We start from the raw sequence: 16,488 nt of genomic DNA, 5'->3' as shown, positions 1-16,488 counted from the left end.
GACTGTCCGGACACCGAAGCCTTGGCAGCTTTCAAGCATAGCATCCATGACGAATGGCTCGCCAGACACCTCGGCCAAAATAAGCCGAGAACGATGGCCGCATTAACAAACTTCATGACCCGCTTTTGCGTGGGGGAGGACAGCTGGCTAGCCAGATGCAGCACCAGCGACCCCAGTACATCTGAAGTTAGAGATGGAAACGGGAAATCACGGGGCAACAGCAATAACAAACGCCGGAAGAAAGAAGACAACACAAAGGGCATGACAGTAAATGCCGGATTCAAAAGCTCTCGGCCAGGCCAAAAGCCGCCCCCTAAAGGCACCAAGGACGAACTGTCCAGCCTCAATAAAATTCTGGACCAAGTATGTCAGATTCATAGTACCCCTGGTAAACCTGCTAATCATACCCACAGAGAATGTTGGGTCTTCAAGCAGTCCGGCAAGCTCAACGCCGTACACAAGGGGGAGGATACACCAAGTGAAGACGAGGACGAGCCCCCCAAGCAAGACACGGGGGAACAAAAGCAATTTCCACCAGAAGTCAAAACAGTAAATGTGTTACACGTAATCAAGGAAAAAAACAATGCGGCACTCCCAGGAAAGTATACCCAAGTGCCTATCACCATGAAGTCCTGCCACTGGTCATCTCAACCGATCACTTTCGACCATCGCGATTATTTAGCAGGTATCCGACACGCAGGATGGGCTGCCATGGTATTAGACCCAGTAATTGGCGGATATCACTTCACAAGGGTCTTGATGGACGGCGGCAGTAGCCTAAACCTAATATATCAGGATACAATCCGCGGGATGCGGCTAGACCCAACACAAATTCACCATAGAAATACTACCTTTAAAGGAGTAACGCCAGGTCCAGGGGCTCGTTGTACGGGCTCCCTCCTACTTCAAATTACATTCGGCTCCCCCGATAACTTCCGTCGCGAGCATTTAACTTTCCACATCGCTCCGTTTTAAAGCGGCTATCAAGCACTGCTCGGACGCGAAGCTTTCGCTCGCTTTAATCCAATACCACACTACGCCTCCCTCACACTCAAGATGCCCGGTCCACGTGGCATCAATACAGTGCACGGAAATATCAAGCGATCTCTACGCGCCGAAGAGAGTGAGGCTGCCTTGGCCGCCGCACACTAAAGGCGCCCGGACAAACGAAAGCATCCAATAGGTCATCAAGACCTCAGATACAACTAATCAAGTCCGGCGCCGCTATTTATACGGAAATAAGTGGTCACACCCCTATTTGTCAATACAAGGGGCTCAACGCGCGCAGACAAGTGGCAATTTCTTATCATCTTGAATTATACATGGTTTCTTTAAGAACTATCCTTTTGCACGACAACTTTTTCAATTAACTTCCTCTCTTTTACAGACGATCATCGTGCTACACCCGTCCAGGATACGGCACAACGGAGACACAGGCGCAGACGTGTAGCAGGGACCCGCTCCAAGGATTCTTTTTAGATTAAGACCCTGCGTAAACCTTTTTACTGTCTCTTGTTGATACATATCCACCGTTGAGAAGATGCTGACGTCTTGGCATGTGGCCATGCCGGAACAATGCACATACCTGGACACACGGGGCTTCTTACAAAGGCCACTATTTAGGCCCGGTTTATACCACAAAGACCGAATTCCTTAGGGAGTATTCGGCATCGCGAGTTTGGCCCTATATGCATCAGCTCCGAATCATTGTCTTTGGACAAATGTTGGGTTTGCCCGGCTCCTGTGTTTTGGTGCCTTACGTTCCGCCTTGCCGGCTAAGGTAGCACGAGGAGAACTACTGCGATTGTGCCCTGGTTCATCCGGATGAGCACCTCAGTAGAGAAAGCCGACTGTCATGATATAGCGTGAGACTGGTCAACCACTCGATGACCTGTGGGAATGTTAGAATTCCTCCGCCTTAACAAAGGGCCGTTTCCCGGCCAGGCATGTACGCACCCCGATATCAGGAGAGTGCGGAGCCACCAGGGGCTATCTAGTAGCCCCACTGTCAAACTCCTATGGCTAAGTGAAAGTGCTAAAGCATTATAGTCCGGTTGCCTCGCTCACTCCGCTATCACCGCCTTAATAGGACCAAGACGTTGGGTTAAGTGTGAATGCGTGTTTTTGCGAGCACCTCCGCATTATACGGGTGAGGGTTGAAGCCGACGGCTGCAATCTTTCAGGTTATACACATGTATACATAAACGGCCACCCAGGAGGCATCATATTACTTTCAGGCAAAAGTATAAAAATAGCCTTATAAAAATTTATAAAAGCATTTCGCTTACAATGAGATTACATATCACTCAAACATAATATTTTTTGAGCACAGCACTAGGTCTCTATCAAACGGGCACCCTCAAGAACTTCTTCAAAGTAGTGCTCGGCAGCCTTTCGACCTATAGCCGAATCCCGCGTTGCAACATTGGTAGCATCCATCTCCGCCCAATATGTCTTAACACGGGCAAAGGCCATCCGTGCGCCCTCTATGCACGCCGACCTCCTCATCGCATTAATGCGTGGCACCACATCAAGGACCTGCTGCACGAAGCTGAAATTGATGTTCGGTTTTGACATTCCCGACCACAGCTGACCCACAACAGACCTCATAGAGAGTCCGGACAACTTGTTTAGTTCGGCCCATTCGACTAATTGGTCAGTCAATGAAAGTGGACGCTCGGGAGAATGGAATTGTCTCCAAAATAGCTGGTCTACTCCAAGGTCTGTCTGACCCTGGAAGTACTTGGCCGCATCGGCAGCGCTCGCCGCCAAATCCATATACACATCCTCCGAACTCCACGGCCGATCTAGAGGGGTATACCGTGGATCTCCGAATTTCCTCCACAACATAAAGGATTTCCCAGCTACAATATCCCCGGCTTCCCGCAGCTCCTCCTTCTTTGCCCTCATAGCAGAGCGGAGATCCTTTTTTGTCGCAGCAGCCTTTTCAAGGTCCGATGCCTTCGTTTGGTTTTCTTTTTCAAGAACCCGGCAACGGTCGGCGGCGGCTTTTAATTCTATAGCCATCTTGTCTCGGGTCTCGCCAATGACGACCTTCTCGGCCTGCAACTCTTCGGCCGCCTTCACAGCAGCCGCATTACCCAACCTCGCTTGTTCCTTGGCTCGGGTAAGTTCTCCCCGCAAGGCTTCAACAGTGGCAGCTCCATCTGCAGTCACAACATATTAAAGATACTGGCATCATGCTGCTCTTCCTATTGTGGCGTTTACCAGATAATGACACTTACCCTGTGCCTCGTCAAGCCTTTTGTTAACAAGCTCGATGTCGGCGTCTGCCACATCCAACTGCCATTCTAAATGGGCAAACTCGCTAGTCCGGCTAGCCACCGGAGCTTCCATCACCTGCACATAGAGGCAGTATGGTTATTACCTGGGAATATGATCCTCTGTTCGTCGTCGTTTCCGACGACAACCAGAGTCTCAGGGGCTACTATCTACACAGGGCACACCTAGCATGTGCAGGACTATCATACATTCTTTTACGTACCTCAAAGCCTGTCAGTAGACTCATAAAAGCTTCATGCAATCCGCTCTCGGCGGACGATATTCTCTCCATCACCGTATTCATCAGCACACGGTGTTCATCTGAGATGGCCGCTCACCCCACCAACTCCCTCAGAACATCTGATCGCACAATAGACGGTGCCGGACTCTTTTGTCTGCTCGCTTCGGGAGCCGGACACTGGGAGCTTCGGGGGTCAATGGGATTATCTTCTGGCCTCACCGGACTCAGAGAGGCCCTCTGCGACGACACTTCAGGGTCGCCCGCTTCCGGAGCGGAGGAGTCCGGAGGAGGCATTTCACTCTCCATCATCTCTGGAAGAAGATCCCCCGAAGATGAGCTCATTTGAGAGGGGCTAAGGCCAGAACTGCAAAAATATATGCTGTGGTTATCTTCTCAGAAGAAAAAGATGGCATATCTGTACTATTAAAGTATTTCCGGTCACTTACGACTCGCGGGAGAATTGATCCCCCCGCGGACTTTGTGCGGCAATGGCGCCCCCCAAGGTAGGACCCTCTGTGGGAGACTTCTTCTCCCATTTGGAAGCTTCGACTTCTGAATCCCCGGGCGCAGTCCTTTTCCTCTTCTGGTCGTCTTCCTTCATGGAGACGCTCGCTCCCTCGGCTAGAATGGGCAGCGTTGGGGGCCCGCGTCCGCTCGCATTATCCTCCACAGTATCTTCCTTCAAGGGCTCCAGGCAAGGTGCGGTGTGGAGCATCTTTTCCAATACCGGATTTTCCAAACCCTCAGGGAGGGGGGCCGAACACCAAATCAACTTCGCCTTTGTTAGCCAGTCCTGGTCAAAAAGCAAACTCTCAGAAATAACTTCATAACAAAGGAGAGATAGTATGTTCGGCCGGAAGATGCCTTACCTGTTCGGCGGCGCGGTTACTACTCAGGCCCACGTCCTCGGAGATTTCCGGACACTCCACCCGAGGTCCAAAGAATGACTTGTACATCTCCTCGTGCGTCAGGCCGAGAAAATTTTGAGTGACACGCGGTCCCTCGGGATTGAACTCCCATAGGCGAAGAAGCCGGCGTTTGCAAGGCTGGACTTGACGAACCAGCATAACTTGTATTACCGCAACCAAACTGAAATCTCCATTGAAGGGATCTCGAATGCGGCTTTGTATTATAGGCATGTCCTTGGCTGGCCCCCAGCTCAGACCTCTGCTGATCCATGACATCAGTTGTGGTGGAGGGCCCGAGCGGAAAACAGGGGCGGCCGCCCACTTGGCACTTCTAGGAGCCGTGATGTAGAATCACTCCTGTTGCCACGATTCAGACACCTCTGGGATGGAACCTTTGGGCCACGGAGCTCCCGTCATCTTGCGTATTAAGGCACCTCCACACGCTGCATGTTGCCCCTCGATCATCTTCGGCTTCACTTCAAAGGTCTTGAGCCAGAGGCCAAAGTGAGGGGTGACCCGGAGGAAGGCCTCGCACACAACAATAAATGTCGTGATATGAAGAAAAGAGTCCGGAGCTAGATCATGTAAGTCTAGCCCGTAATAAAACATCAGACCCCTAATGAAAGGATCCAAAGCTAGGCCTAGACCTCGGAGGAAGTGGGAGACGAACACGACGTTCTCGTTGGGTTCAGGGGTGGGAACGGCCTGCCCTCGGGGAGGCAGCCGATGCAAAATCTCGGCGGTCAGATATCTGGCCTCCCTCAACTTTTTGATGTCTTCTTCCCTGGCGGAGGAAGGCACCCATTGGCCTTGAAAGCTAGATCCGGACATGACTGAAGGTTCGGAGCACCTGACCTGAACTTCGGGCGTTTGAGCTTGAGGTGGGGGAAGGATTCGATTGAGCACGGGAGGGAAAAATAAAAGCCTTGTCCCCTTTATAAATAGGGTGAATATCAAGCGTCCTCTCGGTGTCCGCTTGGACTTGCCTATAATCTAGGAGTCCTAGAAGTGGTTCGGTTACCCACTCCCATATTGATGAGAATCCCGGGATAAGGGGACACGATCTCTGCTTTAACAAGACGTGCCAAGGAAACCGCCTCGCATAAGGCGCTGAGATGGGATAATGAAACGACTCGGATAAAGGCTCGGCCGTGGTGTGACACACTACGGAATACGTCAGCAGATTAGATCGGTGTTGTAACGCCCCAGATACAACTTTCCAAATTTGTATCCAACTCTTGCCGTTTCCGGCATTAAGTTATATTTATTTCTCAGGTTCGGTTCTTTGTCTCCGTGTGTGGTTTTCGTTTTCATGCATCTCATATCATGTCATCATGTGCATTGCATTTGCATTCGTGTTCATCTCATGCATTCAAGCATTTTCCCCGTTGTCCGTTTTACATTCCGGCGCTTCGTTCTCCTCCGGTGGTCATTTCTAGCTTTATTTCGCGTGTGGGGATTAAACATTTCCGGATTGGACCGAGACTTGCCAAGCGGCCTTGGTTCACTACCGGTAGACCGCCTGTCAAGTTTCGTATCATTTGGACTTCGTTTGATCCTCCAACGGTTAACCGAGGGACCGAAAAGGCCTCGTGTGTGTTGCAGCCCAACACCCCTCAAATTTGGCCCAAAACCCGCCAAACTCTGCTCCATGTCCTAGAGAGTTCGATCACGATCGCGTGGCCGAAAACCGCACCTCATTTGGACTCTCCTAGCTCTACTTATGCCTATTTATACCCCCCTCCATTCAGATCTTCTTCCCCGTCCAAACCCTAGTTCAAAAAAAAAACAGATCCGCGCCGACGGACGTGTCCGCCCCCGGCCGGACAACGTCCGCCGCTGCAGCCCGCCACTCGCCGCGCGCCACGTGGCACGGACCACATCGCCACCGCCGCCGGGCCCGAAGGCCCGTTCCCGGCCCCCGAGGCCCGGAGATCGCCGCCGCCCGCGCCGCCTTCGCCCCCTCCACGACCGGCCGCCGCCCGCAGCCGAGTCCGGCGCCGCGGCCCCATTCCTCGTCGCCGGTGAGAGGAGGCCGACGCCGGCCGCCTCAAAGACCGCCGCCGCTCCGCCGCACCACGGCGCCGCCCCAGCTCCTCGTCGCCGGCGCCTCCCCGCGGCCCCGAGGTCCCCTCCGGCGAGCCCCGCTCCGGATCCGGCCACCTCCCTCCTCTCCAGCAGCGATTCCGGCGAGATCCGCTGCCTTGGTTCGCGTGCACCCGGCTGCTACAGTAAACCCTAGATCTGGGTTGACTTTCTTCCCTCTCCCCCTTAATTTTTATGCAATCTTTGACTACCTGTAACTTTGCATCCGTAGCTCCGATTTGTGCATATGATATATCAAAATCTTCGCCTCGATGAGTAAATCATTTCATTCCATTGCATCATTTTCATTTGAGTTCATCTTGATGCCCAAAATGCTGTTAGAAGGAGGCTTCGTGAGTTAATTGTCAGATCTGCTAGTTCATCTTAGACTTTTGTCATTTTTGCCATGATTATTGTGTGCATGCTATGCCTGTTAGTCCTTCATATGTTTTGTTAAGCATTTTCTCTTCTTTACAGAGGTGCAACCCATGCATTTTTAGGATGTGTGTGGTGACTTGTGCAAGCTTGCAAAGTGAGGCACCCGGTAAATCTGTTTTCAGGGACTTAGTTGTTTTCACAAAGTCTGGGATGTTTTAGTTCATGATGCCATATGTGCAGCTTGTTTCCTATTGATCCGTGCCTCTTTTGAGGATGATCAGTAAGGGACTTTTGTTATTCATGTTATGATCTATCCATCCATGTCTTTATTTGCAATTATGGGGCAACATAGATTGAGTCAATCGAGCTCTACTTTTGCTTCGTGGTGAATCTGGGCAGATCGTTAATTCGTTTGCGATTTTGCCGGCGTTGTTGTAGTTGATCCGTGCATGCTATGCCATTGTTCTTGCCATGTCTAGCTTGTATTTTGTGCCTTCTTAATGTCTGTATGCTTGCCTTGCCATGACTTGCACCGTGGTGAGTGCATCGAGCTCGTTTACATGCCTTCGTGAGTTATATTTCAGCATGTCTCAGTTTTCACTAAGTCTGAAAACTGATTGTGTTTTAGCTATGTTCGTGTGCCCGTTAATATATTTTGTGATCCCTTTTGGCCCCAGGTCACTTTGGGACTTTTCTTAATCTTGTTGAGTAGCTCCATGACATGTTATTACTTGTCTTAATCAGGTCATGTATCATGTTGTTTTGCTGCTCCGAAGAGGGCTTCGTGATCTGAAATTATAGACTAGTGTTAATTTCACTAAGTCTGGAATCTGTTTTGCATTTGCGTTTTTGCCATGCTTGTTTGAACCTCTTAATGGATGAATTGGCCGTGGCTAAGTGCTAGTCTTTTGTTAATCATCTTGTGTGCATCCCTGCCATGTATTTTGTTGTCATGTTTGGTGGCTGTAGCATGTTCATTTCGTTGCATTTAGATGCCTACTTGCTGTAAATCGCAGACCGGTGTCATATCTTAAAACGCTTGCCATTTCCAAACCGTAACTCCGATTCCAATGATCTTTATATCGTTTTCAAGCGATTTCATCCCCTCTATCCAGTGGCACCCTTGGAATTCCAAGTTGAGGCCAGGTTCATGCATTTCCTGTCATTTCTTGCATTTTGCATCCCGCATCGCATCCCGCATAGCATATCATCATTTCATCATATTGCTTGGTCTTGCACGTGGTTGATTGTATCCTTGTTGCTTGTTTGTCTTGTTTGGGTAGAGCTGGGAGACGAGTTCGCTACCGAGGAGCCCGTTGAGTTTGCTTGTGAGGATCCAGCCAACTCTGACAACTGTGCAGGCAAGATGATCATACCCTCGAAATCACTACTATATTTGCTATGCTAGTTTGCTCGCTCTTGCTATGCCAATGCTACGATGCCTACCTTTTGCTTGTCAGCCTCCTAATTGCCATGTCAACCTCTAACCCACATTGTCCTAGCAAACCGTTGATTGGCTATGTTACCGCTTTGCTTAGCCCCTCTTATAGCGTTGCTAGTTGCAGGTGAAGTTTGGAGGCTGTTCCTTGTTGGAACATCTTTTATTTACTTGTTGGGATATCATTATATTGCTATGTTATCTTAATGCATCTATATACTTGGTAAAGGGTGGAAGGCTCGGCCTCTCGCCTAGTGTTTTGTTTCACTCTTGCCGCCATAGTTTCCGTCATATCGGTGTTATGTTCCCGGATTTTTGCGTTCCTTACGCGGTTGGGTTATAATGGGGACCCCTTGATATTTCGTCTTGATTAAAGCTTGTCCAGCAGTGCCCAACCTTGGTCTTACCATTTTCCACCTAGCCCTTTTCTTTCCCTTGGGTTCTGCAGACTCAAGGGTCATCTTATTTTAACCCCCCCGGGCCAGTGCTCCTCTGAGTGTTGGTCCGACCGAGTAGACTGCGGGGCCACCTCGGGGCAACTTGAGGGTTGGTTTTACTCGTAGGATGTCTCATCTGAGTGTGCCCTGAGAAAGAGATATGTGCAGCTCCTATCGGGATTTGTCGGCACATTCGGGCGGTGTTGCTGGTCTTGTTTTAACCTGTCGAATTGTCTTGTTGTACCGGGTTACCGAGTCTGATCGGCGTGTCTCGGGTGGAGGTCTATTCCTTCGTTGACCGTGAGAGCTTGTCATGGGCTAAGTTGGGACTCCCCTGCAGGGATTAAACTTTCGAAAGCCGTGCCCGCGGTTATGGGCAGATGGGAATTTGTTAATGTCCGGTTGTAGACAACTTAAACCTTAACTAATTAAAATGAATCAACTGAGCGTGTTGCCGTGATGGCCTCTTCTCGGCGGAGTCCGGGAAGTGGACACGGTGTTGGAGTTATGCTTGCACAGGTTGTCCTTCTAGATTCTCGCTCGTGCTTTGCTTCCTCTTCTTGCTCTCTTTTGCGTATAAGATAGCCACCATATATGCTAGTCGCTTGCTGCAGCTCCACATATATTTGCCTCATCCATTCCTATAAGCTTAAATAGTCTTGATCGCGAGGGTGCGAGATTGCTGAGTCCCTGTGGCTCACAGATACTATAATTCCAGATGCAGGTCCAGGCGATTTCGCTCCAGGTGACGAGTACGAGCTCAAGTGGGAGTTCGACGAGGACTCTCAGCGTTATTATGTTTCCTTTCCCGATGATCAGTAGTGGTGCCTAGTTGGGGATTGATTCAGGGCCTTGTCGCTTGTTGGGTTCTTTTCCATTTTGGCGCCGTAGTCGGGCCATGAGTGTTTGTTTGATGGATGTTATTTATGTACTCTGATGTGACGTGGTGAGTGTAAGCCAACTATGTTATCTCCCCCTTTTATTATGTATTACATGGGATGTTGTAATGATTGCCTGACTTGCGACATTGCTTTCAATGCGGTTATATCTCTAAGTCGTGCCTCGACACGTGGGAGCTATAGCCGCATCGAGGGCGTTACAGGTGTAAATATTACTCTCTCTATGGCAATATGTGGAAACTTATTTTGCAGAGCCGGACACTATCTTCGTGTTCAAAACCTTCTATGAAGTACTTGGAGGAGGAACCCGCCTTGCAATGCCGAAGACAATCTGCACGCTGGACTCATCGTCATTGAAGCCTGGTTCAGGGGCTACTGAGGGAGTCCTGGATTAGGAGGTGTTTGGATAGCCGGACTATACCTTCAGCCGGACTCCTGGACTATGAAGATACAAGATTGAAGACTCCGTCCCGTGTCCGGAAGGGACTTTCCTTGGCGTGGAAGGCAAGCTTGGCGATACGGATATGAAGATCTCCTACCATTGTAACCGACTTTGTGTAACCCTAACCCTCTCCAGTGTCTATATAAACCGGAGGGTTTTAGTCCGTAGGACAACATAGACATCAACAATCATATCATAGGCTAGCTTCTAGGGTTTAGCCCCTTCGATCTCGTGGTAGATCTACTCTTGTACTGCCCATATCATCAATATTAATCAAGCAAGACGTAGGGTTTTACCTCCATCGAGAGGGCCTGAACCTGGGTAAAACTTCGCGTCCCTTGCCTCCTGTTACCATCCGGCCTAGACGCACAGTTCGGGTCCCCCTACCCGAGATCCGCCAGTTTTGACACCGACACTAAGCCTTCTTGTCAATTTCTTTTTCAGGCTTGTGCCAATCTAGCAGGATGGATTAATAGTCCGGCTCCGCTGCCTGAAGATGAAGAAACCCCACTTCTTACCAAGATGCTATTTCGGGCGCCTTAAAACATGCTGGAGAAGAAGGTCAAAAACACGGTTAAGGGGACTAGGCATGGGCTTCACCGAAGGAGCACCTTGGTCGTCTCGTCTGATGACGAGACAGACCCCTCAGCCACCAAAGACGACGAGGAGGAGGAAGGCGACTCCCACCTGCGAGAGGAAGGGAGAAAAGGGAGGCCTCCCTGAGTATGGAGGCGGAGGCGCTCAAGAGGGGGAGATGCTCCTTCGCGGATAACTCCGCGTGGGATGTTGACAGCAGTCCGGAGCAACCTCGACGGACCAAGCCTCGGGCCGCCTCGTGAGTACCAGAATCAAAAACACCCGGCCTTCTCGGTTTGCAATATTGACGCATATTAAACCTTGTCGTTGCAGTCCAGCACGCGGCGGCTCCCCACGATCCTCGACAGAGGATTCGCTAGAATCAAAGGAGATGGCTAGCATGTCACCGCCACCTGCTCATTCCATCTCACCCAAGGGTGACGACAAGGTGGCATCCAAAAAGACTTTCCCAGGCTGGGGGGAGTTTCCGAAGACCATCGAGGTGACGCCCCAGGATGGCTCCTCGGTCGCCGGACATATAGGGGAAAAAGTCCCCACGGGGACCGGTGACGGGGCCCGAGTTTCCTTCGAGCCTCAGCCGGATACCATTCCGGAGATCTACAAGGCTCCGGGGTCCAGCGAACGGCATTCACCCCAAGGAGGGAATGTGCCTGTTCCACTGGTGACCTCTGTCCAACCAGAGGCACCGGATAATCTGCTGGAGGCGCTACAAGGCGCCTCTATCGTGGATGAGCATCATGTTCTTATGGACACAGTAATAGAGAAGGTTCGGTTTGTCAAAAGAGGACTGACTGAAGCCTGCACCAGCCTTCTAACGGGGTTTGAGGTGAGTAATGTGATTGTAGGAAAAATATCGCCGTATAGACAGTAGCCCCTGATGCTCTGTTTGTTGTTCGAGAGGAAAAGCCAAACAGAGGATCGAGAATAAATATCGCAGGAGTCTAACATGAGTTTTCTATGTGAATAAGAAGGTATCGCTGCAGGCTGCCACTGCTCATGCTGCGGAAGTGTCCGGACTGAAGCGGAAGCTGGAGCGGGCCGAGGAGGAGCTCGGCCTCGTGAAGAAGCAGCTGGAAGATAGCCAAGGTATGCAGTAACCTATGGATATATTTTGAAAAAATGAGCAGTCCAGCCGGACTAAAGTGTCATAAACTTTTTTAGTGGCCACGACCGAGGTGGCGGCACTTAAGAAGGTGTTAGCCGAGACCGAGGACAAAGCGGCCATGGAACGCGCCGTGCGCGAGAAGCACGAGGCCCAGGTTGCTGAGGCATAGCAATAGCTCCAGGGCATGATCGAGAGATTTGAGTCCTTGGAGCGCGATTGTAAGGCGCATGAGTCCGAACTGGCGGAGGCCCGCCGGAGCGCACAGGATGCATGAGCCGAAGCCCAGGACACTCTCCAGGAGATTCAGGCGGCAGAAGATTACGGTGGGTAAATATTTCGCTCTGCATAGCAAGTGTGTGTAAGAAACGTTCCTTGTACTTATCCGGATTCGAGTTTTCCAGGGGCGTTTGCGGATCTTCCGCGCAGTATATCGGATGCTGCTGAGTACTACAGAGCCGAAGAAGGAATGTCTACGGAGAAGCTATTCTGGTCCCAGTATCTTGGACCCAAACATCTGTTGCCCTTCATTGACCAGCTGAAGCAGTTGGTCGAGCTGCACAAGTCGACAGAGCTAGCCATGAAGGACCTGATAGTCCGGCTGTGGCCTGCTGAGCCTGTACCTAGCAGCTATTTTGGACTTGTAAAGCGTCTTGTTAAACTTGTCCGCGGCTTGAAACCGTGAAGCGGTCGGTCTGCATCGAAGGTGCGCGTATGGCCTTTGCCCGCGTCAAGACGCATTGGGCAAAGCTGGATGCCAAGAAGCTGATGACCGAGGGACCGCTGGAGGGCAAGGAGCATCGTCGACCCAAGCTCTATTTTGACGGCGTCTTGGAGGGGTCCCGCCTTGTGGCGGAACAATGTTCGAAGGATATCATTTTCCCATGAGACATTTGTATCATATTTTCCTGTAATATGGAGCAGTGATGTTATGTATTATAATGCTTATGATTTACGTTTTACCTCCTGTGCGGCTGTTTATGAGATCTGAGGGTTGACCAGTCGTCGGCTTCTGCCCCCACGTAGATAGTACGGGGGTGTTCGGGATAAATCTAAACACTCTTTACTCCACATTCTGGTCCTTAAAGGAGGTGTTTAGCGCAACGAACAAGGCAATCAGACTATGCGGCCTTTATTGCCCTCACTTAGCCATAGGAGTTTGACAATTAAAAAGTTTGGCGAAGCCCCTGGTATCCGGAAGTCCGAACTAGGGGCGCTATACAAGCCTAATCGGAGGGACCGATTCTTCGCGTGAAGCGGAAAAAATCTCTAACGATTTGGAACCTCTCAAACAGCTGACCGGCTCTCACCGCATCATGACAGTCAGTTTTTGGCTTTCTCTACTGAAGTGCTCGTCTGGAAGAACCGGGACACAATTGCAGTAGTTCTCCCTTTACTACCCTAGCCGATATAGCGGAACGTAAGGTAGTAAGCACAGGAGCTGGGCAACCCAACTATTGACCAAAGACATGATTCGGATCCGATGCATATAATGCTATAGGTTCGGGGTGCCGAACTATACTATAAAAGTGTTCGGACTTTTTATTGCCGTAGTGTTGGGTGTAATGAAGCCCCTGGCGCAGTAATACGTACCATAGTGTACGTGTGCAATAAGTAATATTTACAAAGGTGAGAAAACAGGAAAATTAGGTAATAAGCTGACGCCATCATTCATTCACCATTGTGATGTAATTGGTACGTCGAGGCGTACTTTGTGCAAATAATGCGATAAGCAAGTAAAGCTATTTATCATGCCGTAACCAAGGGCGGGCTGTGTGAGGGTATGTAAAACAAGTATGGCGATCGTTAATAGAGACCACCTGGGGTTTCTTTGTATGCTAGAGCTCCTTGCCTCCTTGGTGTGTTCTGCAAACGAGTCGTCCGTACAGTGAATCCCGGTGTCGGTTGATCCGTACAGTGGTTTGTGGACGAGTTATGCCTCCCTCGATTCCCATGGTGTTTTGAGTACGTGGTTTATGTACACGCGGTATTAGTGCCATTGCCTCATCAGGGCTGGGACGGAGGTCATATTGCCAATTCGGCTCTTGTCGAGCCGAGCTGTCCTGCTGCAGTGTGGTCCGGACCCTCTTGATGATGTCCAGGGGCTCGGCAGCCGGATTATAATGCTGCTTGAGAAGGCCGCTTTGTACCTCTGCTGCTAGAGCGGCAGATTGCTCCTCTGTACAGAGGGAGCGTTCCGTGTTTCCGTTTACTGTGATGATGCCACGTGGGCCGGGCATCTTTAGCTTGAGATAAGCATAATGTGGTACCGCATTGAATCTAGCGAATGCGGTTCGTCCGAGCAGGGCGTGATAGCCGCTGCGAAATGGGATGATATCGAAGATTAGTTCTTTGCTTCAGAAGTTATCCGGGGAACCGAAGACCACCTCCAGCGTGATCGAGCCCGTACAACGGGCCTCTACGCCTGGTATGACTCATTTAAAGGTAGTTATCGTGGGTTTGATTCGTGAGGGATTAATGCCCATCTTGCATACTGTATCCTGATAGAGCAGGTTGAGGCTGCTACCACCGTCCATTAGGACTCGTGTCATGTGAAATCCATCGATGATTGGGTCGAGTACCAATGCGGCCGAACCGCCATGACGGATGCTAGTTGGATGATCACGACGATCAAATGTGATCGGGACGGACGACCATGGGTTAAATTTTGGGGTGACTCGCTCTACCGCATAAACGTCCCTGAGTGCGCGCTTGTGCTCCATTTTGGGGATGTGTGTGGCGTATATCATGTTCACCGTTTTCACTTGAGGCGTGAATTTCTTCTGCCCCCCAGTGTTCGGCTGCCAGGGCTCCTCGTTTTCGTCCTCGCTCTGCGATTCCCCTTCCTTGTTTACGCTATTTACCTTGCTGGCTTGCTTAAAGACCCGACAATCTCTGTTAGTATGGTTGGCCGGTTTGACTGGGGTGCCATGTATCTGGCACAGACGGTCGAGTATGTGGTCCAAGCTGGATGGTCCTCCGCCGTTCCTTTTATAGGGCTTCTTTCACTGGCCGGACTTGGAGCCACTGAATCCGACATGAATGGTAGTGTCATCGGTGTTATCGCCATTGCTTCGGCGTTTGTGTCTGTTGCGCCGGAGGTTGCCGGTGCTGTTTTTGGCCTCGGAGGGGCCTATTTCATTGGCTGTGTTGGTACTGCGAGCCAGCCAACTATCCTCACCTGCACAAATGCGGGTCATAAGTGCCGTGAGGGCTGCCATGGATCTCGGCTTTTCCTGGCCGAGGTGGCGGCGAGCCATTCGTCCCGGATGCTATGCTTAAAGGCTGCTAGGGCTTCAGCGTCCAGACGATCGACGATCTGGTTCTTTTTGGTTAGGAACCTAGTCCAGAATTTTCTGGGTGATTCTCCAGATTGTTGAACTATGTGGCTTAAGTCATCGGCATCAGGTGGCTAGACATATGTACCTTGGAAGTTGTCGAGGAAGGCCTCTTCCAAGTTTTCCCAGCTGCCGATGGAGTTCTCAGGCAGACTATTTAGCCAGTGTCGAGCTGGTCCTTTGAGCTTTAACGGGAGGTATTTGATGGCATGGAGGTCATCTCCTCAGGCCATATGTATGTGAAGAATGAAATCTTCGATCCATACTGCGGGGTCGGTTGTTCTGTCGTATGATTCAATATTGACAGGCTTGAACCCTTCGGGGAATTGATGATCCAGCACCTCGTCTGTGAAGCAGAGAGGGTGTGCGGCGCCTCTATAGCAGGCCGTGTCACAGTGTATCTCCAATGATGTCCGTCTATGATTATCAGCCCGGGTGTGATTAAGTTTGTCACGTCCGAATAGGTAGCTGTCATCCCGAGTATGGGAACTTCCTTGCGATCCGTATATAGATCTAGTGTGTCTAGCTCTATTGTCCAATTTCTGCCGAAGATTGTATGTATGGTCCCGAGCTGGTATGTCCCTGTTTTTGCGAGGCGGTTGGGCGGGCTGCTGTTCGATCTGAGTTGCCGTTTTATCCCGACCACGGGGTGCTCGGTCCGCATTGTGCGAAGGATCTGTTGCCTCCTCATCGAACTAAGGTAGCATTCTGCGTTTTGGGTACCTCTTGGCTAGGCGCTTGAGGCCGTATTCCTCAGCTATTAGTACATCAGTCCATCTGTCGACGAGCAGCTCTTGTTCAGCTTGAAGCTGTTGTTGTTGTTTCTTTTTCAGGCTTTTTTCAGTGGCAATGAGCTGAAGCTTAAAGCACTCCTACTCAAGAGGATCCTCGGGCACGATGAAGTCTTTGTTGCCAAGGCTTGTCTCCTCCTCAGAGGGTGGATGGTAACTATCATCCTCCGGGTCATCTTCTCTGGCCTGTCCGTCAGGGTTGTTTTCCTTGCTGTCGTGTTTCTGTTCGGATGTAGCCCCGACAGGGCCTTCATTGTGTTCGGCGTCGCCCAGAGTACTATTTTCTCCGGTGCCAGTGTTGCCGTCCTTTGAGTGGTGGTGCTTAGAGCGGTGTTTGGGCCGCCGGCGCTTGGACTGTGTCTCGGAGGTTTTATTCGTGTCTGGCTCTTCTTTGTCATCGCCTGATCCTTTAGGTGTATCAACCATGTACATGTCATATGAAGAGGTGGCCGTCCAACATCCAGTGAATGGCGGGTCTTAGCCTTGTTCCTCGTCGACGTCGTCGTCCATACCGTCGATGTCTTCGGAGCCATAGTCCAGCACGTTGGTT

This window comes from Triticum urartu, chromosome 3A (assembly GCF_056163025.1).
Source record: "Triticum urartu cultivar PI428250 chromosome 3A, HENAU_Tu73, whole genome shotgun sequence".
NCBI classification, from domain to species: Eukaryota; Viridiplantae; Streptophyta; class Magnoliopsida; order Poales; family Poaceae; genus Triticum; species Triticum urartu.
Note: the sequence above shows the minus strand (reverse complement) of the source record.